The 23,675-nt window shown below is 37.0% G+C and overlaps 1 long non-coding RNA gene and 1 pseudogene across 1 annotated transcript in view; one reads left to right on the top strand and one right to left on the bottom strand.

The window, feature by feature from the left end:
* Positions 1–23,675, top strand: part of LOC149559113 (putative cyclic nucleotide-gated ion channel 6) — a 69,228-nt pseudogene that overhangs the window by 8,194 nt on the left and 37,359 nt on the right.
* The window catches only part of LOC149559114 (uncharacterized), a 38,062-nt gene continuing 19,332 nt past the window's right edge, over positions 4,946–23,675 (bottom strand). Inside the window, exon 3 of the long non-coding RNA XR_016365114.1 lies at positions 4,946–5,201. This is a non-coding gene — a long non-coding RNA (uncharacterized LOC149559114). The remainder of the gene's footprint in view (positions 5,202–23,675) is intronic.

Raw genomic sequence — 23,675 nt, 5'->3', positions numbered from 1 at the left:
TTTTATGGAATTTGAGAGGGCAAATCACAAAAAGGGGACAAATGTCTACCAGAAAGAAATGATCAACAATATATTCTATGTGCACTCTCAAATTCAGATATCTATTCTAGTGGCAACATTAACCTGCATGACTTTGTCTAAATAAAATGTTCAACACATCAATTTATTTCCCTAAATAGTATATGTATTTTCCAAATGAAGTTGTGCAATAGAAATACATTAATTTCTCACCTTACGTGCCCAAAAACTTGTAAATATAAAGGTACCACTTAAACTCAAGAATGAATCAACCATAGCCTACTTGATATTTTGCAATTTATTCAAGCTTGAAAACTTGTTTCTTAAAGACTTCATAAATTTTGATAAAATCAATTTTGTTGAATTCATTAAGAAAAATCTGTGCAATTTGAGCATATCTACTAGGGTAGATTCATTGCACCAGCGAATCTAGTTACTTGTAGGGTTTTCGTCCTAGGGTTTAAAGCTTCACAAGCCTTCCAAACTCTATACAATAAAAATGTTTTGTTATGACAATTCCAAAAGCATATGGAAACACCTTTCAATTTCCCACTCTTAATATTTTAGTATGGCTTAGGGAAATAAAGTGACTTTATTAAACTATAGATTAGAAACCACTCAGCTCATTTCTTAAACTTATTAAATTAATTAAAAAGTGTTTCCTATAAAGTATGCTTTGTCAGTAATTAATGAATTCACTTTCTATACAACTTTAGCCTACAAGAATTAAATAGGCTAGTTTGTCTTGAAGGACTATTCTACAGAAAGGGACATAAAAAGTGATGGGGTCTCTTTTTGTATATTCTTCTTGCAAAATCATTGGGCTTGAGGACATTGAAAGGGTGTCTTCTGCTTCTTTACTTCTGTATACCATTTGATGGCATTCTCTTTCTTGGAAATTTCTCATTCTTAAGTGTTCTATCAGCTTCATTATAAATTCATTTGACGTTTTTTTGCCCTTGGTCAAGATTCCTAAAAGTTTTGTGGAAAAACTCTCTGTTTTTCTCATCTATCACTTTCTTATTGCTTTGTCTTCCCCAGCCATAGTTTCTCATTCTATGTCTTGATGTAAATTGCTGAGGTCCTCAACCTTTGTTTTGCTCTGTTCTTGTCTTAAGATATTTGGTCTCTCTATTACTAGGAAGCATAAATAATCTAGATGCCCCATGGACTGGTAAAATCTTTTGATCACTGTAATCACCTTAATGATTATTAGGAGATAATATCATTTAGGGTTTTTATGATATTAAGTGAATCGACAAACCTCAATTTTTTTAATAGAAAGGTTATTAGGAGATAATATCATTAGGGTTTTTATGATATTAAGTGAATCGACCAACCTCAACTTTTTTTAATAGAAATCTAAATCTATGCTTAAGGATTCACTTTCGATTTTATAAAAATCATTCGAGACCATAGCAAAATCTCAATAAATCATAGTTTCACTAGACTGTTGATATCTAGAATTAAAAGACAAATAGACCTTGATAACTCTCTTGGCCTAAATGTAGACACTAATGCATTTCTTCTATGCAATCCCTCTTAGTGAAATCTAGTATATAGGGTATATGCATTAGTTTTGTTTTAGTTTTTGTTCAGTGTGAGTTTAAAGTTTAGTTTGATCCTAGGGAGCTTCCCTCACATTGTGAAGAATGGTTCTGCCATACACATCAGTTCCATATGTGTTTTCTTGCAAGAGACAAATCAAAATGTTAGCAGAGGTAAATATTAGCATGCTAGACTTGAGGGTAAATATAAACCTTGAAAATAAACAATTGGAGATAGATAAATAAACAAATTAGTTAATTGGTCACTCAAAGACCATTGTTGGAAATGCAGTAATATTTAGATGAGAACCATTAGTTTTGTTGCCAATATTAGGCTACCGACTTAACTTTCCTTAGTAATTATGCACTGAGTGTGATGGGTTTATAATTTATTAATTAATCAGATATGTTGAGGACCCTAGATGGGTTATGTGGATCCATATGGATTGCTAGATGGCATATGTATTTCACGATTCACCTTTTTGTTGACCTTGTATTGAAGCTTAATTAGATCTTTAATTAACTCAGATATAAATTTGCACCTATATTGGGATTTTATTTAGGTATTATAGATGGTGATTGCACCATGCTGGTGTTACTTTTGGCATTAAACCTCATTTAGATTCCAAAGGTCTATGTTGTAAGCATGATGATCTTTTTAGTTTTGAACAAAAAAATGAGGTTTAAATAATTTTAAAATGGATTTGAATGAAGAAAATTTGGAAAATAGAAGAAACAACATAAATATTTAAAAACATTAATTAAAAGGATACATTTGATCATGGTGATAGGTTGTTCTGTATCCAATCTTTTGAATGTTACAACATATCTCCAACAGGATTGATGTGAGAGTTTCTTGATACAATTCATGATAAATATCATTAATATTGAAATGTTTGCATGACACATGCTCACACTTGACCATTTCATCTATTATTATTGCAATGATCTTTAAAATAAACCCTTCCCTATAACAAATGTGAGAAATAAATTTCTTGTTATATTTATTTTACATACCATGAGAAAAGTGGCATTCGCTGGTTTCTGTATGTGGATATAGATTTTATGTGCAATTGCATATTTTCTGAAGGCTTGGATCTCCAAATGTTGTAACTTGTGATTTCCCTATTAAGGATACTGGAATGACATCATTTCCTTTCAGAAAATTCACTTTCTGGTTGTTTAATGATTTATAATTGTATAGATAATTGTTTTTCCCACTCAACTAATTTTTTTATTAGTTATTTATCTCACAGGTTTTACACTGATTCAGAGTCTGAGGAGCCTTTTGGTTCAGACATTTGCAAATTTATTAACTATGACTTATAGAAATTTGGATGGGACATCAAGCTCTACATTATGTTGTGTAAGAAGAGTAATGGATAAAAGAACACAACAATTGAAGAATATTGGTTGTTTGTTAGTAAATGAAGTTTTCAAGGCAGTCTTTCCATAGGATCTTAAGTTGTTCAAAAAGAGGTTATTTGATCCTCAAGATAAGGTCCTTCCGGAGTGGAACAAATTTTTTATTATATCATGCATAGTTGCAGTATCTGTTGATCCATTATTCTTTTATGTGCCACTTGTGAATGATGAATTAAATTGCCTTACTATAGACAAGAATTTGGCAACTGTTGTTACTATTCTACGGTCTCTCATAGATATCTTTTTAGTACACATAATTTTTCAGTTCCGAACAGCATTCATATCTCCATCTACGGTATTTGGGAAAAGAGAGCTTGTGATTGATCCAATACAAATTGCAAAAAAATACTTGTCAACATACTTTATAATTGACTTTCTTGTTGTGCTGCCTCTTCCCCAGGTATAGACATTTTATGTTTCTTAAAAATATATTTTATTATTGGCTATTCATGGGAGAGTTCATATCCCATGCTCTTGTATGGTTTTGTATGCAAAAATTAACAACAAACAGGGGAACTGTTGTTTGGATATCAGTTACAGACATACTTTGTCAACTTAGATATCAGTTACAGACATACTATCTTGCACTTTCTCATCCTGATGATGGATCATTAGTGTGATCTGAAACATTGATGATAAATAAACACACACAATCGAATCCAAAAAATTTAGTACTTTAGTATAAACTGTTCATTCCTTAAATAGACAGCTACATGAAAATATGGCCAAAAAGGGTCATGCCTATTAGAAAATTTTATGGCTCTTGGAAGTGCCTATTATATGAAATATCATTTTTATCACCATTACTTCTAGCAGTCTTGATTTGATTTGTTATTTTACTATTCTTGATTCAGTTCCATTTCATGTTGGAAGTATTAAGAGTTCTGAGAGAAGGGGGGGGGGGCGGGGGGGGGGGGTGCGGGGGGGTGAATCAGAACTATATGAATTTAATTCAAAAACTGATTACAATCCTTTATCAATTCATAACTGAATGTAAAGTTGTGCTGAAAAATATAAACATTCACCATGAACAGAAAGAAATATCAACTCACAAAATATAGAGACACGTATTTTACCGAGTAGGAAACTCTCAAAATTCCTCAAAAAAGATTCGTAATAGGGAGAAAACCCACTCTATGAATCTGTAATCTTTATTGAGCTTCAACTCCTTTACAACAGCAGCAATAACTGCTTAGGGTATTCAACCCTTTGTGTCTTTTGCTATGCTTACAATCTCATATACACATACAAATGTATATGCTACACCAATACATGTACATAAGCTTGTAATATAGCTTTCAAATCTCAACACTAAACAAGTTTTTCTCAAAATGTATTTGTGTCTTCTTTTCAATAACTTTCACACCCATACCTTTCAGAATTTACAAATAATCTCTATAAATAGAGATATAAATAGAGATGAAATTCGAAATAGGCTAGTTATATCAAACCAACTAAACCAATTAGGGTAGTTTAACAAAACCTTTTTTTTAAATGTTGTTTTTAAAACCAACTCATATTAGTTAAGCCTCGGTTTTGTCCATGTCTTTTTTTTAAAAAATGTCAGCCATATAAATCTTCAAACTGTGTATGTAGGATTTCATATCTAAAACCCTCAAAGAAATGTCCTTTTTTAAATAGTGAAAACTCTTCAAGAATTCCATTTTAGGGTCCGAACTAGTGACCTTGAAACTGTGTCATACAAGAAAAATTTGCCTTTGAAAAACCCGTCACGATCATTCTACATACTTTAACCTTTTCTTTCAAACAAATGCCATTTGAAACCAAAGAAATCCCTTTGCCTTTGAAAAATTGTCATCTAGGGTTTGAGAAAATTTCTTTTGCCTCTGAAATACTTTATTTCAAACAGATCTAAAAGATTTCTTTTAGCAAAAGAAATTTTTTTGAAACCCCTTTATCCTTTTCCTCTCTTCTTTTCTAAAAGAAATACTGTATTTCAAAATGATAGTATCTTATTCAAAGATAATTTGATTGTTTTTATTTCCTTTTTGAAACTGAAAAAGAAGAAGAATTTTTTTTATCTTCTTTCAATAAAAAATTGAAACCCATATTTCACACCTTTATGTCTGCCGAGCATGCATACCTGGAACTGTTTTTCCTTTATTTACCTCCATTGTTTCCAAAAACCTTTTCACATATTGATGACTTTCATAATGTCTTTCGAAAGCCCTCTGTCACTCCATTTATTCCCTTAGTTGTTCCATGCATAAATTTACAGAAATGAATAGGTGAGTAACAAGAAGCAACATCATGAACCTTGCACCAATTCGCTGTCGAAAATATTTTCAAACATTTTCATAATTCGCAGACCTTTTTTTTTTTATGCAGCCAAAGATCACACCGAAACAAAACAGCAAGATAGCTTCAAATTTGTAGAGCAAGGTAAAACTATGACTTTGCTGGTAAAAGGAAAGTATTTCTAGTTTATAGACATTCTTGTTTTGCTGACTTTGCTTCTTAGAGAAAAGAAAAGAAACTATATTTACACGCCAAAAAACTTTACCAATTTGCGGATGAACAAAAAGAAACTTTCACAATAATGTCCGCAGTGTTTTAAGAAATCTATCAAAAAAAATGCCCATAACCTTAATTCCATTTCAAATTCCTTTGGAGTCCGCCGTACAATCCTGACACATGGCAGAACATGCAGGCTAATATTTATGTCATGTACCAACTGTATTTACAACACGTCAGTAAACACGTTTTCAATTTTTCTTTTTACTTTTGTTTCATTTTTGGCCTTTTAGTAAATGTTTGTACACTTGCCACCTTTTCGCATCTTTCAAAAACTTGCCATTCACTACCTTTTTAATGCATTTTGCCAACGTTGTCGACATGGTCAACATTTCACTGCATTGTTTTGAACTCTTTTTTCATGACTGAACTGTATGTTTGATGTAAAAACTCTTGATGCTTGTATTATGGTCATATTGGTAAAAATTGAAGAAATAAGCTTGAAAGAAATCAGCGCATTTTCTCAAGTTCAGAGCATTGCATTATATTATTGAACATGCGCTAAAAATAGAAAGTAGTTATAGTCTAAAAATGGATGGCAATTACAAAAGACTTATATTACACTCAACTTTTTATTATGTACGAGTATAAAGGTGCACCTTTTTTATATTATTATACTAATATTCTAATATCCCTTCCTTAATGACTAAGCTGAAACGTTTTGGAGGTTTAGTCATAAATTATAAGATGTGCAAAAATATAAGGAAATATCTGCACAAGCAACTTTCATGACAAAATGCATACGAGAAAAATATGCAAAAGAACATGTTGGATATGGTTTATTTGGAGTTATCAATTGGTTTGCTTCCTTCTGAGGTGACACATCTGATATCACGAAGTCTTCATTGGATTCAACTTCAAAGCATCACTGAGGCTTTGAGGTATAATAGGTAAATATTGTGGAGACAAACTCTATATGGGTTGAGTCTCACTTAGAATTAAGATACTTTAGGTTTTGTGTTACTAATACATAATTGGAGAACCAGCATCCAAATATTGACACTTTGGAACATCCTATGGTTTAGAAGTTATATCTATCAATGGTCCCACACCACAAGTTTTTGTCTTTGTGCACATCGCTTGGCCTAATGCCTTAAGCAATTATCTTTTCTTGGTTTGCTTCACAAACAATGCACTCTTTCTCTCAAAATTAAATTCCAATATTTTTATTCTTTGTAAGTTGGGTGATAAAGAGTAAATTCTCGTTCCATCATAGAATATACCTAACATTTTGTGCTAAAGATTTGATGCCACTATTGAGTGCCATTTGACAACACCTTTCTTTTTGGTTATATGTGATTAGTCACCAAGTGAAACAAATTCTATAACTCTAATTTTTGTTCAACCCATAGGTTAACAGGAAATAAACATATAACTTAACAAAGAAAGTATTATTCATTCATCAAATGCTTCAGAACAAGTAATAATATTCAATACCAACATGATACCAATTACATAAGTGTATGCCATATTTATAATATTCGACATGGTGCTAATGAAACGACATAGTCGTGCCCGTACCCATAACCGTTTAACTACCCAGTTTGCCGAACAACATCATCCCCCCCAAAAAAGAAAAGTCATCTCCTGGTGACTCAAAATTGACAAAATTAGGAGACAACATACAATTATAGAAATAAACATAGACTATGGAGGAGGTTGCATCCCTGAAGTGTTCAGCAGCTAACGCAACTCGTAAACCTGATCGATGCGTATACATAAGTCCTTCTGTGTTCGTGTGTTAACCTACACAGCATCCTTCAGTAGAAGTGTTGCCTCCATAGCCTATGTCTGGGCCCCATGCAATCCTTTTTCAGCCCTTTCCTTGTCTTGCAACGTGGTTCGCTCTGTTGTCCATGTTGCCTGTTGACTAGCCAATTCAGCAGCTAGCTTCTCTTGAGCCTTTGCCTTGACCGCCCTAGACCTCTCAACTACAACCCCTTTCTGCTTCTCTATTTTCTTTTGTACACCGATGAGCATAGTAGATGTCTTTATACGCCCTTACTATCTCATGTGCAAGCTTCTCCATAGCAGTGTTGCGCGGTCCCAACTCGGATTCTGTGGTCCAATCAGCCAACATCTTTGATGTTTCTATGACTGGCCATCCTCTGGCCTCAAAGCAAGAGCAAAAATGCTCTGGGCAGCCCCTATGGATATAGGCTCGGATCAACTACAACTCCCTTCTATAGGTCAAAGCATGCTGTCCAATAATTTGACCTCTCTCCAACACATCCTCCATGGCCCTAATGTATGCCATGGTTCTCTCCTCGTCTGACCCATAACTCAAGCTATCCTCAGTATCGACATTTTGCTCCGTATCCATCTTTTTCTCCCTCTTTGCCCCTTCTGTGACAGCCACTTCTACCTCTGGTGTAGCCCCCTCATCTTCGGGTGCATCCTCAGATTGTGGTACTCTGGACTCCTGTGGCTCTAGAATGGTAGATACTCCTGTCAATACCTCTCCCCTCCTCGAGGACTAGATGGAGGGGCCAACATCTGCAAGGGTGAGCCAGAACTGCTATCTTAAGAAGACACTGACTCGGTCCATCACTTCAACACCCTCAGGCTGTGTTGGCGGGACCATTCCAACACTCTCGACCTTTGGCTATGCTGGTTGGGCCACACCCACAGGTTCGGCTAATAGGGATGAAGCTATAGTGACAACAACCTCTGTGCCAATCACGTCTAGGCGAACTCGAGGCTTGGGCTCTAGTTCTTGGTGCATCTCCATGAGCCCCGTCATTGGAACTGCAAGAACTAGATCTAGGGCAACTGAATCCATTGGGACATCCTCGACTGGAGTTCCCTCAGGGGTGGCTAGCTGGGATGGCTCCTTGACAATCTCCATCTGAGCCGATACATCTGTGGTCTCCGCCATGGCCGTGGGTGGATTCATAATAAAAGGCGCATGCCTCTGGCCAAATGGAGGAATAAGCGGCATGGGGGTGGTGGCTATCAAGTGCATGGAAGTTGGTAATTAAGGAGTTAAAAGTGTTTTAGGTGGGGACCCTACATCTGCATTCCCGACCTTTGTCGAAAATCGGTACCACCACTCCTAGTGGTATCCTCTTGTCCACTATTCATGTCATCATAGGCTTCTAAGCCCTGAATTACCCTCTTCTAGCCTGCCATCATGCCACTTGTGTCTAAATGCCTCTAGTAGAATATTGGGGGTTCTCTTGCCGCCAATCTTCCTCTTGGTGGGACTTCAAACTCATCGACTAGAATTTGATGGAGTGCTGCTTCAAGGAACAACCTTGTAGCATGGTGTGGCATTTAAAATGTGTGATGCTGCAGTGTCATGACTTCCTCCATTCTATCAGCGAGGATAGTCACCCAATCATATACCGTACCATTCATAATGCCACTCATGAAGGTAATTTGAGGTAGGGTGATATCTGAAGCCCTCGTCGCCCCGATTATCCTGCTCTTTGTCACATCGATGATACACTGCCAATGGCCTTCCCAGATGAAGTCCCGCCGCAATCCTCGACTCTTAGTGCCCTTTATGACAAACTCAAATTCCTCTGGTGTGAGATCACGTCCCACCAACTTCACCCAATACTCCTTTCGTTCCTGTGAAAGTTTGTGGTTCATGTAGCCTCCTTGGCTAGGAATGCCAAGAACCCTAGTGAAGTCGCGGGCTTTGAACGAGACTGTGAGACAATGCTTCTTGTATGTGAATGTACTTGTTCTGCTGTGTGTGTTGTTTATTTCAATCATGGCTCTTAATATTGGCTCAAATAGCTGTATGGAAAACATCATAAGTTGTATCGTGCAATGTACTTGCGCACGGATCAATATTTGTTTGATGAGGTCTGTGTCAACCGTTTCCTATCACCATTTGTGGCATTCATTGCCATTCAACCCTTCAAACTGTATTGTGAGATGAGAAAGATCGACCTTCTGTGTGGATGGCGGAACTTTAGGATGCACCTTCTGCTTCTTGCTACTCGATGCTCGTCACCCTCCAACCCAGACTCCTAAGGCCAACACTCGCATTCTTGTCCATCTTGGCACTATTCTCCTTCAATTGATCCTTCAATTGCCTCTTTTTTCCTGTAGATTGCATACTCCAATTGATTAATGGTCTCTTGTTTTGTCTTTATTGGAACAAAATGGTTAGGTTTTGTGGTTGCTTCTCCTTTTACTTCTTCGTGGCACATCTTGCTTTAGTCTCCCAATATTCTCTATCCCTCTCTCACAGTGTGTATTTCCTTTTCCCTTCGTGGCCTTTTGTTTTACTAGTGGAATGCTTCCATTTATCTTCTTCCTCACGGCAATGTCCTCTTTCCCCCGGATGACAATGCTTTTCTTATTCCTTTCTTTTTGTCGGCGGCATGTTTAATTTTCCTCTCCTCTTTGTGGAATTTTTAATCTCTCATCCACGGGCCGTGGGCCATTATGTATGCTGGTGGCACTTTCATCCGCAGGACACTCCTATTCGCGAGGCACTTTCTGCTTTCTTTCTTTTTTTCCTTTTTTTCTTTTAAAATAAAAAAATTATTTATTTATTTTTTAATCAAAAAAATAAAATTTCTGAAGTCTAAATTCTGGCACGCATTACCCCTTACCTTTCCTTCTTGACCTTCATGATAGATCTTCAACCTTGATCCATTAATGATCTTACAATTGAATATAAGGGGAACCTAAATGTTTGATATAATTCCCATATGCAGCAGACTGAACACATTCCACCTTGAGCTTTAAATGACACCAATCACAACCTGTTTAAGAAAGGCCCACATCCTTCAGCAGTCATCAACAATGCCAACAATGGCTCCAATACTGCAGCCCTTTAAATTCCCAGGTAATGACATTAAAACCAAATTTCCAATCAGTTTCTAGACACCCAGATTTGTGATTGCAGCAGCTTGGGAAAGCGCCAATAATGACGTTTAAAAGCTCAATTTTCCTTCACAAATTCAGCCAGCTAAACCCTCTCTTTAGAAATAGTAGCAACAATTAGGAGGAATGACAAATCGCATACCTCAACACAATTTGCCAACCAATCCTAGAATAATTCTTAGAATTGAATCTACAATACTTCAGTTGTAGATCCCAAACCCTTATATTTCAGCAAGGGCACAAATCAGAACTTCAGAAGTGTCACAAAGACAACAAAGAAAGATAAGATAATCAAATAATTGGATGTTTTACTCACCAAATGGGCTCATATTTATAATCTCTAAATGACACAAAGTTTCCCAAATGAACTTCACTTAAGAAGCTTCCCACACAAAACATTAAAGCATAATAAAGTGTCATTATAAACTAATTTATTAATTTTTTTTGGCTCCGAAGATGACCTTTCCATCATAACTTCAAATTCTAATACGTAAGGCCATTGTTTCTTGTTCCCATGATTTTAAACTTTTCGTCTCGGTTCCAATGGGCTATGATACTGAGGTGACCAACTAACAACACTATCAAAAATAACAACCTCAGCATATATATATGAATAATAATAATAATTTGTCTTTCTTGTGAAAACAACTGAAGAGGCATTAGAATCAAAATCTAACAACACTAAAGTGATCCTGATGATAAAAGATGATGAATGAACTTGATGGGGTGACTTACTCTAAATAGACGCTTCCTCCAAGATTCTTGGAGCTCAAATCGGAAGCCCGAAATAAAAATTCAGAGCATCCTCCAAATCCTCTAACTCAACTAAGCTCATCGAAATGTAATGTTCCAGTCCTCCTCTGTGATCAGAACAAATAATAAAATAATTATATGTGGTCTACTTGTGCGAGTGAGGTACAAATGGTGTATGGTATCAAGAATATTGCTTAGGTAAGTCCGTACGGAAGGCCACAGGAGGCCGTACATGATGCCATAGGAGGTCATACGGTATCTTGATCTGTACTACACGATAGATGATTGGCGTACAGTGGGCAAGGCCAGTAGGAGCCGTACAGTGTTTTAGATGTGGTTGTACGATATGTTAAAAGAGGTCGTATTGTATTCTGAAAGGGAGGTCGTACGATATGGTGAAGAGGAGGCTGTACAGAGTTGGAAGAATGCCTGTAGGCAATGATGTGAGGATTGTGTGGTGGAAGGATATGGGTGTATGGTGTTGTGGGAGGCCGCACGCTGAGGGAATGTGGAGGCCGTACATGTTTGTTGGGATTAAAGATGGAGTAATTGAGAGGGGGGGTGAATCAGTTACTATAAAAACTAATCCATAGATCCCTTAGATGTCTTAAATAACTAGTTATTGCTGATACTCGGTAAACATAAAAAAAATGCAGTAACTCGGTATTAACTTGTTACTAATCTTCAAGCATTCATGCATGCAATTGTAAATAAAATAAACATGAGAGACACCAGATTTAACATGGAAACCCAATATGGGAAAAACCACCAAGTAACTAGCTACCAATTTTCACTCTTATGAAGTGAACCTTGTTAGGAGCCAACCCTGTTAAAGGTTACAATACACACTGTTAGGTGTGACCCTATTAGAGGATTTAATCACCCTGTTAGGAGTGGCCTTGCTAGAGGTCTTTCGAACAATTGAACTGAACTGTCACCTTGTTAGAGGATTTACAAAATGGCTGTTAAACCAACTCTGTTAAGAGATTTGAAATCACTGCTACAATGATTAAAAAGTAACAATGAATTGACCTGAATAGGATGCAACTGAATTTGTTGATTACAGATCTCTATTTTGCATCATTAGATCCTCCTTGATCAAGTATAGCTTTGCTGCTCCTCAATGATCTCTGATCATCCTTCAAAATTCGCTTTCACAATAATCAGTCTTCCTTACATCAAATCCATCCCTCACATTAAGAATTTGCAACTTGACTTCTCATATATACCATTTAGATTATCAAGTCATCTCATTCATAAGTTACATTTATCAATAAACCATACATCAGTTGGCTACAAATATTACTTTAAACAATAAACGTTATTTCATAAATCAATAAAATCCTTCATTGGCCGACCTTGCTTGGTAAATACTGCTTCAGAAATAATTTTTTGAGTTAACCGTCTTGACTCGGTTAACATTGCAACATCTGCAAAATCCTTTGGCTGCCGAGTTAACTCGGTAAGAACTTAATTCCTTCGCTGTCCGTGAGAGCTTGGTAAACTGTTTCTGCCATATTTCCCTATGATGACCGAGTGAGCTTGGTAACAATTGTCTGCTCGATAGACACTGTAAACCTTCTTTACTAACCTTTTGAGCTCGGTAGACTCTGTCCTTTGCCTTACTGACCATCTGAGCTCGGTAGATTCTATCCTTTGCCTTGCTGACCAACTGAGCTCAATAGACTCTGTCTGATGACGAATATGACATTTGTGTGACATCAAAGACAACACACAATTGAACAATTGTATCTAACAATCTCCCTCTTTAGCATTGATGGCAATACAACATGTCATAGCAGAATGGAATTTGAAAACAGGTCTTTACTGACAGAATACTTTACCCTCTTCTTCAAATACAGTAATCTCCCTCTTTCATAATAATCTCTCCCTCTTACACAAACTCTTATTATTTTTGCAAATTTTAGAAAGATATGACAGTATACTCTCCCTCTTTGACAACACATGCCAAAGACAACACAAATCAAATGAATAACATTGTACCTGATGTATTGATTCATATGCAATGTCTTCATTGGTTTGCTGCATCAATTGATAGATCTTCAATTTTGTTCTTGTTGATGCATCACTAAAACTGTATTTTAGTGAGCTTCAGATAGGGGAATGACCCCTAACTTACCTTTTAGATATAAGAATGCACCCTTAGGTAAAGGCTTTGTGATTATGTCAGCAATTTGTTCTTTTGTATGGACATATTTCAATCTGATTCCTTTTCTTGTACCAATTCTCTAACGAAGTGATACATTATAGCAATATGCTTGGTCTTTGAATGCATCATTGGATTCTAGGATATCTTAATTGCACTTGTGTTGTCACAAAACATAACAACAGGTTCTTTGATTTCTTGCTTCATACCTTCTAATAATTGTTTGAACCACACAATATTTGAGCAGTTTACTGGCGCTGCAACATATTCAGCCTCTGCTGTGGACTAGGATGTACAATTGTGCTTTTTACTTGTCCAAGAAACCAACTTTTTTCCAACAAAGAAAGCTCCTCCACTTGTACTTTTTCTGTCATCAACATTCTTTGCCCAATCTACATCGGTGAACACTTTTAAATCCAAATTTTCTCCAAGTTTATACCATAATCCATAATCTTCAGTTCCTTTTAAGTATCTCATGATCCTTTTGATTGCCATCATGTGATTTTCTTTTGGTTTTGCTGAGAATCTTGCTACAATTCCTAATGCAAAAGCAATGTCTGGTCTTGTGTGCACTACATATTGCAATTTTCCAATCATAGATCTATACAATGTCTGATCTACTTCCTTTGATTCATCATCCTTGGTAAGTTTTAATCTAGTACACATAGGAGTTCCAACTGGTTTGCAGTCTTCCATACCAAACTTTTTCAATATCTCCTTGATGTATTTAGATTGAGTGATGTAGATACCATTCTCACTCTGATGAATTTGAAGACCAACAAAGAATTTGATTTCTCCAAACATTGACATTTCAAATTCTTTGTTCATTTGTTCTAAAAATTCTTTGCAAAGATCATCATTTCTTGTGAACAAAGTATCATTTACAAATATTTCTGCCAAAACAATCTTATTATCTGGTCCTTCCTTTATGTACAAACTACTGTTATCATTAGTTCTTTGAAAACTAATCTGAATAAGATAGTTATACAGTCTTTCATACCATGCTCTAGGTGCTTGTTTCAGATCATACAATGCTTAATGCAATTTGCAGACCATGTCCTTTTTATCTAGATCAACAAAATCTTCAGGTTATTCAATGTAAACCTCTTCCACCAATATGCCATTGAGAAATGCTGACTTGACATCCATCTGATAAACTTTGAATCCCTTGTATGCAGCATATGCTAGTAAGGTTCTGACACCTTCCAATCTTGCAACATGAGCAAAAGTTTCCCCATAGTCTACACCTTCTTCTTGAGAGTATCCTTTGCATACCAGTCTAGCTTTGTTCCTTGACACCTTACCATCTTCATTTAACTTGTTTCTGAATACCCACTTAGTTTCAATCACATTCTTATCTTTGGGTCTAGGTACAAGAGTCCATGTTTTGTTTTTCTCTATCTGTTCTATCTCTTCATTCATAGCTTCAATCCAACTTTCATTGTCTAGTGCATCTTTGACATTTCTAAGTTCAAAATCAGCAAGCAAACAAGTGCTTTTCAACTTACTTCTTGTCATTGTTCCTTCTGATTTATCTCCAATGATCTGATTTGGTGCATGATGCTTTCTAACATACTTGGCTAACACAGGCTCCTTGCCTTTTAAGTGACTTTCATTGTTATCCTTCTGTGCTTCAACTTCTGGTTTTAATTCTGGTTGCTCGAGCTTGGTAGATGTTGATTCGGTTGCTTTTGTTTGCAACTCGGGTTCTTGCAACTCGGTAGGTATTAGCTCGGTTTGAACTTCCTGCGATTCGGTTACTGATTGATAGGTGTATTTGGCATTGTATCAGGTTCAATGTAAGCAAATCTCCTATAATCTTCAGGTTCCCTTTTGCTTTCTTCTTTAGTTCTTTCTGCAGACTCATCAACTTTCACATGTGCACTTTCTATGACTTTGTGAGTAGATAAATTCAAACATCTATATGCTTTATTTTTGCAAGAGTATCCCAAAAATATTTCCTTCATCACCTTTTACATCAAATTTACATTTTCTAGATTCTTTCAAAATGTAACATTTGCTTCCAAATACTTTTAGGTAACTTACATTGGGTTTGTAGCCATACCATAACTCATAGGCGGTTTTGAATGAGTCATTTTTCAGCTATACTCGGTTCATAGCTTCCTTCCAATATTTGATAGCAATGTTTTTCTCAATCATTAAGGTTCTTGCATAGTCCATGATAGATCTATTCCTTCTTTCTGCTATTCCATTTTGTTTAGGAGTTCCGGGTGCTGAAACCTGTCTTTTGATTCCCCTTTCAATGCAAAAGTTATTGAACTCATGTGAAATGAATTCACCACCTCTGTCAGACCTTAAGCATTTCAATCTTTTGCCTGTTTTCTTTTCTACTCTAGCCAAATACCATTTGAACTTTTCAAATGCTTCTGATTTCTTTCTCAGGTACATGACAGTCATCATTCTTGAATAATCATCATCAAAAAGAATGAATTTATTTTCACCAATATAGCTTTCAATGCTAATAGGTCCACACAAGTCAGTATGCACAATTTCTAAAATTTCTTCAGACTGATAGTTCTTGCTTTTAAAGCTAGTCTTTCCCATTTTGCCAATTTGACAATTCTTGCATAGACCAACCTCAAGTTTCTTTATGTTAAGAATGCCTCTTACTTTCTTGAATTTACTGATTTTTATCAACTTGTCAAAGTTTACATGATACAACCTCCTATGCCATAACCAACTTTCTTCAATTTGAGCAATAAAACATGAACATTCACCAAGTTCAAGATAAAATAAGTTACCTTTTGTTTGAGTGCCTGATCCAATCAGCTTACCTTTGCCATTCAACAGTTTTGCTTTTCCATTCATGAATTCTACTTTAAATCTATTATTGAGTTGCTGTGTCACACTCAACAGATTGTGTTTTAGTCCTTCTACCCAATATGCATTATCGCATATAAGTTCCCTGGTTAGTGAGATTCTTCCTTTTCCTTTTATATAACAAGGTTCATTGTTACTAAATCTTACGCTGCCACCATCATAGTCTTCAAAATGTTCAAACTTAGTTTTAGCACCAGTCATGTGATGAGAACAACCACTGTCTATAATCCATGTATCATTTCTTCTCATATGAAAAATATGTGCCATTTCTTCATCATTATCAGACTCATCTTATACAGCAGTGTAAACAATTTCATCTTCTTCTTCATCATCAAAATCATTGGAATCTTTAGCCATGAAACATGTTTTCTTACCTTTATCCTTGAATGATTTGAAGTCTTTCTTGTCATTGTACTTGTGACCTTTCTTCTCGTCCTTGTTCTACTTATTTGGGCACCTAGCAGCAATATGTCCAATTTCTTCACAAGAAAAACAGATTAGAGGAACCTTACCTTTGTATTTCCTTTAGCCTCTTGAATATTTCCTTGCTAGCAGAGCTTCAACCACCTCAAGACCACTGTCTGAACTCTGTTTTGATTCTTCATCACTATCTAACTGAGGATCCTTTGTCTTCTTGCCTTTTTCTTTGAGTGAAAGCTTGGCTTTAAATGTTGATTCAATGTTCTTGGCAGCTGGAACATAATTATCATAGTTGTCTAGCTCGAATGCAGTCAATCTTCCAACTATGGCCTCTAAATTTATCTTATGATTTAATTCACATCTTCTTTCTTGAATTGCAGAGACTTTGATTGCATAAATAGGAAGTAGAGTTCTAAAAACTTTACTTATAACTGTCTCCTCCTTGATATCTCCTCTAGATGCTTTGATTGCACTAACACATGCTTTAACTCTTTCAACATATTTTGCAATGTTTTCATCCTCTCTCATCCTCATTTGATCAAATTGTCCTCTCAAACTTTCTGCTTTGGCTCTTCTCATATTATCATCTCCTCCATGGATCTCTTTCAGCTTGTTCCACATTTCAAAGGTAGTTTTGCAATCCTTGATGTCATCAAATTCTTCATAACTCAAAACAGATGCTATATTTATCATCATGTTGTTGTGAGTCTTTTTTTCAACAATATCATTGAGAGATAATGTACCAGTAGGTTCTTCATATTTTTCATCAAGATACTTCAGTCATGAATCACCAATAGAAGCCATATGAAGTCTCATCAATCCCTGCCATGTTGAGAAGTTGTCCCTGTTAAGTCTTGGAATTTTCCTTTTGTAAGACATCCTGATCTTTAGCTTAGATTTTTAAAATCTTTTCTTGAAAGCACCAAGAGCTTTGATACCAATTGTTGGGATTAAAGATGGAGTAACTGAGGGGGGGGTGAATCAGTTACTATAAAAACTAATCCACAAATCCCTTAGATCTCTTAAATAACTAGTTACTGCTGATACTCAGTAAAAATTAAAAAAAATACTGTAATTCGGTATTAACTTGTTACTGATCTTCAAGCATTCATGCATGCAATTGTAAATAAAATAAACACAAGAGACACCAGATTTAACATGGAAACTCAATATGGGAAAAACCACCAAGTAATTAGCGACCAATTCTCACTCTTCTGAAGTGAGCCCTATTAGGAGCTAACCCTGTTAAAGGTTACAGTACACACTATTAGGTGTGACCCTGTTAGAAGATTTAATCACCCTGTTAGGAGTGGCCTTGCTAGAGGTCTTTAGAACAATTCAACTGAACTGTCACCTTGTTAGAGGATTTACAAAATGACTGTTAAACCAACTCTGTTAAGAGATTTGAAATCACTGCTACAATAATTAAAAAGTAACAATGAATTGACCTGAATAGGATGCAACTGAATTTGCTGATTACAGATCTCTATTCTGCATCATTATATCCTCCTCGATCAAATATAGCTTTGCTGCTCCTCAATGATCTCTGATCATCCTTCAAAATTCATTTTTACAATAATCAATCTTCCTTACATGAAATCCATCTCACATTAAGAATTCACAAATTGACTTCTCATATATACCATTTAGATTATCAATTCGGCTCATTCATAAGTTACATTTATCAATAAACCATACACCAGTCGGCTACAAATATTACTTTAAACAAATAAACGTTATTTCATAAATCAATGAAATCTTTCATTGGCTGACCCTGCTAGGTAAATACTGCTTCAAAAATAATTTCTTGAGTTAATCGTCTTGACTTGGTTAACATTGCAACATCTGCAAATTCCTTTGGCTGCTGAGTTAACTTGGTAAGAACTAAATTCCTTCACTGTCCATGAGAGCTCGGTAAGAACTGTTTCTGCCATATTTCCCTATGATGACCGAGTGAGCTCGGTAACAACTAAATTTCTTTGTTTAACCTTGAAAGCTCGGTAACATCTGTCTGCTCGATAAACATTGTAAACCTTCTTTACTAACCTTCTGAGCTCGGTAGACTCTATCCTTTGCCTTGCTGACCATCTGAGCTCGGTAGATTCTGTCCTTTGCCTTGCTGACCAACTGAGCTCGGTAGACGCTGTCTGATGACTAATATGACATTTTTGTGACATCAAAGATAACACACAATTGAACAATTGTATCCAACAGTGTTGGGGAAGGCTTTTGCAGGGTGTAGTGTAATGTCCCCATTTGAGCAGTTGACCAAGTGTGTGTGCGTTAGCCTTGTTCTACATGGTCTCGAGGGCTAACAAAGGGTTTAATGGGATCCTGGAGTGTTTTGGCCTAGTAATTTTCAATTTGGGCCAAAACGAAGTTGATTTACTCAGTTTCAGGCATACTTACTATTTTTAGTAAGTTGGCAGGACACAGTGCAGGTCAATTTTGGTGATTGGATTTGATACTCCTCGGTGTGAGCTTTCCGATGAGCTATCACTCGCATTATTCGGAGTCTGATTGCTAATACATTTTAATGCTTGAAGTTTTATTAAAGTAACGTCTAATTTAATTGTAAAATATTAAAGTGTTACTTTAATATTTATTTTATGGGGATGTGTACCCAAGGGAGACATAAGGGGTATTTTAATATATGTTTTATATATTACACATCTTTTATTCCACATTGCCGATATGAGTTGAGCGGACCTTTGGAAATAGAATAAAAAGGAAGCATTTGTGGCTTCATTAGACAGGTTGAATATGAGAAGAAAATTGTGTGTGAGTTGCAGCTCTGTTCTTGGCATTTGAGGACGTTTATCCTCTCTTGTAACATTCTAGACGTCATTCCCTTGGGGATTGGCCTTTGGAATTTTTTGTTATCGGCTTCATTATCAGGCAGTTTAGTTGCATTTTCGGCTACAGGAAGATTTGGTATTTTGCTCATATCTTCTTTACTACTTGTCTGACGGTTATGCCGCTTTGAGGGAATGATATTACGAAGGTAGTGGACTAATTGAAGGACAAAGCACTGTAGCAGAAAGTTCGAAAGCATGGGCTGGAGTATTATGTCAATAATGCTGAAGTAATCAGTGAGTTGATAAATCTGTGATGTATTTGGTTTTATGAATTCTGAAAATAACATTTTATTGGCAACAATTCATTTCCACTTTGCATATTATTGTAGTTTCTTTCTTGTTTATGTTGTATGATTCCAATTCCATGCACAAAACACAACAAACAAATAAACGTTGATTTTCGGAGTTATAATGGGTTTAAAACATTAAACGGAGAAATAAGAGGTTGAATGCAAACTGTTTGACATAATTCTTTTCAGCAATTTGGTCTAGTTTTTTGGGACATTCAGGGGTGCCCATTACAGTGGTATCAGAGCTATAAGTCCTGCCATCCTGTGGAGGTCTTATAGGGAATTTGGAACAGCCGGATAGAGGGAAAAGTGTTTGACGAAATGTCAAAACACTAAAATCAGAAGTAAATAAAAAAAACATAGGCTAAGCATTTATGTTTGAGCATGCGATAGGGGCCTTATAATTTCCGCGATACCAGAGCAAGAAAAAATAGGATTTCAGACTTGCAAAGCAAATAGTCTAGTACATCCGTGCAGGTGAACATTGAATCCAACCATACAGACACAAAGGAGATATTCTTTGATCAGGACAACAATATGGGTGATCGAGATGACAGGAATACAGGATTAGGCAGAGGCAGGAATGTCGGTCCAGATCAGGGAGAGGTAATGTTTAGATAGTTACTGGATACATTAGAGCAGGGGCAGCGTATGTAGCAGGAGTAGAATAGGCGAATGGACATGATGTTGCAGCTCATGGCTAGACAGATGGCTGTCAATATTAATCCAGGTGATGCCAACAATAGAAACAATAACAATGAGGGAAACAATAACAATGGGGGAAACAATAACCATGGAGGCCAAGGCAACAACAATGGTCCTGAGAATAATATTAATGGTAATAATGGACACGAAAACAATGAGAATGAGGCTGATAATTTTAGACACGTTGCACGCCCAACGCGGACTGCGAGCTCGAGACCTCTTCTACCCACTTTCCCACCCAGAGATCCGGTTCAACCAGTAAATGAACCGCAGATTACCGAGTTACAGGATCAGTTCAGGAGGCATTGGGAGGCTAGTGGACCAGAGTTTCAGGTGAATATTTCCTTCAGAGATTATATGGACTTGAGGATGAGACACATGCCTAGAGTAGGAGGGAGGAATCAAAACTTTTAGCTGAGAAAGAAAGTTGGAAAACTTTCTTTACCTTATTATGATGCTTCAGGGAAGATGACTGCACGAGCTTGGGTGCAGAAGGTAGATACATACTTGCAGCTAAATCCTATGCCTGAGGAGGAGGCTATCAAGTATGCGGCTATGCACTTGGATGGCATTGCACATGAATGGTGGCATCATGTCATGGTGACTTTGGGGCATAATCAGATTACATCCTATGAGGAATTCACTGAAACACTGATTGAGAGATTTGACACTAGGGATCCCGAGTGACATTTCAAAGAGCTAGCACAGTTAAAACAGTCAGGTTCTGTGGATGCTTACATTGCTGAGTTTCAGCGCTTGTTTGTACTTGTTACTGATATCTCTCTTAGGAGATTGGTGGTGTTATTTTGTGATGGTCTTGTTGATCCATTATGAGGTTGGGTGAAGGGACATGATCCACTCACCTTAGCTGAAGCAACTAAAAAAGCACGAGATTTAGCCCCTTCGGTATACAAAGGAAAAAACCAGTCAACATATTCTTTCTACCGCAAGGACAAAGATAAAAAACTGCTTCAGAAAGAGTATAGCAAACCCAAAGAAGGATCAAAAGGACTAGGCAATAAAACCTTGAATGAACTTCGAAAGAAGAAGTTGTGCTTCCATTGTAGAGAGCCTTGGGACTTATCTCATAAATGTTCTCTCAAGGCTAAGGCAAATCAAATGGAGTATTTTTCAGGAGAAGATTCAGAGTCAGAGGGGGAGGATCAACACTCCGATTCAGATGAGGGTAACACTATAGAGGAGAGCAGCATTCCTAAGGATGATAGATCGTTGGCATGCTTGACAGGGGCCCAAAAGGCAATCACATTTAAGGTCAGGGGTATTATCCAGGGGCAGAAAGTGATATCTCTTATTGACACTGGGGCTACACATAACTTCATAGATGCACAGTTGGTAGCCAGGAGAGGGTTACAGACAGAGGAGCATGATGGGTTTAGAGTCATGGTTGCTAACGGTGATAAATTATTATGCACTCGGAAGATATCTAATCTTCGCATCAGGTTTGGAGATGGCTACGAGTCGGAGGATGAGTTCTATGTTGTGGACATGGGAGATTATGATGTCATCCTCGGCATGACATGGATGGCTTCACTAGTTGAGTTCACACTCAACCTAGCAAAATTGGAGATGAGATTCCAACATGAGGGAAAAACTGTGGTACTTAGAGGACTTTCAGATGAAGGTTGCAGAGTAGTGTCCTTGAGGAGAATGCAGAGACTTTTTCGTCATGATGACATGGAGTGGGCGGTAGAGTGCTACATTATGCCAACTTCACCAGAGCCACAAGAAAAGAGTCATCCACCAAATATCCAGAAGATACTTGATAGACACGCTAAAGTATTTAGCGATATTCCTCATGGGGTTCCTCCTGACAGAGGGATGGAACATGTTATTGAGCTCGAGGAGGGAGCCAAACCAGTTATGATTACTCCCTATCGTCATCCTAAGAAACACAAGGATGAGATAGAGAAGGCGATTAAGGATTTGTTGGAGATGGGGCATATCAGGCCCAGTAAGAGCCTCTTTGCTTTAGTAGTAGTATTGGTAAAGAAGAAGGATGGGACGATGCGCATGTGCATCGATTACAGGGCACTGAATAAGAAAACAATTAAAAACAGGTATCCCATTCCTAGGATTGATGAGCTAATTGATGAGTTGCATGGGGCATGCTTCTTCACCAAAATTGATTTGCGATCCAGATACCATCAGATCAGGATGAGAGCAAAGGACATTGAGAAAACAGCCTTCCGATGTCACTATGGCCACTTTGAGTTCATGGTTATGCCATTTGGTCTAACCAATGCACCCGCTACATTTCAGAGTTGTATGAACCGGGTATTCAGGAAGCAGCTGAGGAGATTTGTCTTGATCTTCTTTGATGACATCTTGGTCTTCAGTAAGACTTGGGAGGAGCACTTGCATCATCTGGAGGAGGTGTTATCTATTCTGGAGAGAGAGTCATTGTATGCCAAGCAATCTAAATGTGAGTTTGGCATGACTAAGCTCCTTTACCTTGGGCATATCATTAGTGCAGATGGCGTTCGGGTTGATCCCGAAAATATTAGAGCTATTGTAGAGAGGCCTACTCCCACAAACCTTACACAACTTAAGGGATTCTTTGGTTTATGTGGTTTTTATAGGAGGTTCGTTAAGGGATTCTCACAGATTGCTACACCCTTGACAGATCTTACCAGGAAAGGAGCCTTTGTGTGGACAGGGGCAGCACAGAGGTGTTTCGAGCATTTCAAGCAGGTAATGTCTTCATGTCCAGTTCTAGCTCTACCAGATTTCACGAAGCCTTTTGAGCTTCATTGTGATGCATCAGGTGATGGGATTGGAGTAGTATTGATGCAGGAGAAGCATCCCATTGCATTCGAGAGTAGGAAGCTCCGAGGAGTTGAGAAGAGTTATTCTGTCTATGACCGAGAGATGTTGGCCATAATGCATGCATTGGCCAAATTTCAATCATATTTGGTAGGTGGACATTTTGTGATCAAGACTGATCACAACAGTATTAAATACTTCATGAGCCAGCGTGATCTTAATGACTGGCAACAAAAATGGGTGACTAAATTGCAGGCTTATGACTTTGACATAGAGTTTGTCAAAGGTAAGAAAAATGTGGTGGCTGATGCCTTATCTCAGAGACCTCACTTATGTGCTCTAGCAGAGATTTCAGGAGATTGGAGAGATCGAATTGTAGCAGAGTATGTCGGAGATGCTTGGGCTTCTGGATTGATTTTAGGTACCATACAGGATGATCGCTATGAGGTGATAGATGGATTGATCAAAGTTTAGGACAGGGTTT

This window comes from Cupressus sempervirens, chromosome 5, assembly GCF_028749045.1.
Source record: "Cupressus sempervirens isolate cs-2001-9-10 chromosome 5, ASM2874904v1, whole genome shotgun sequence".
Taxonomy (NCBI): domain Eukaryota; kingdom Viridiplantae; phylum Streptophyta; class Pinopsida; order Cupressales; family Cupressaceae; genus Cupressus; species Cupressus sempervirens.
The sequence above is the reverse complement of the archived record's forward strand: the minus strand, read 5'-3'. Positions and strand labels throughout refer to the sequence as shown.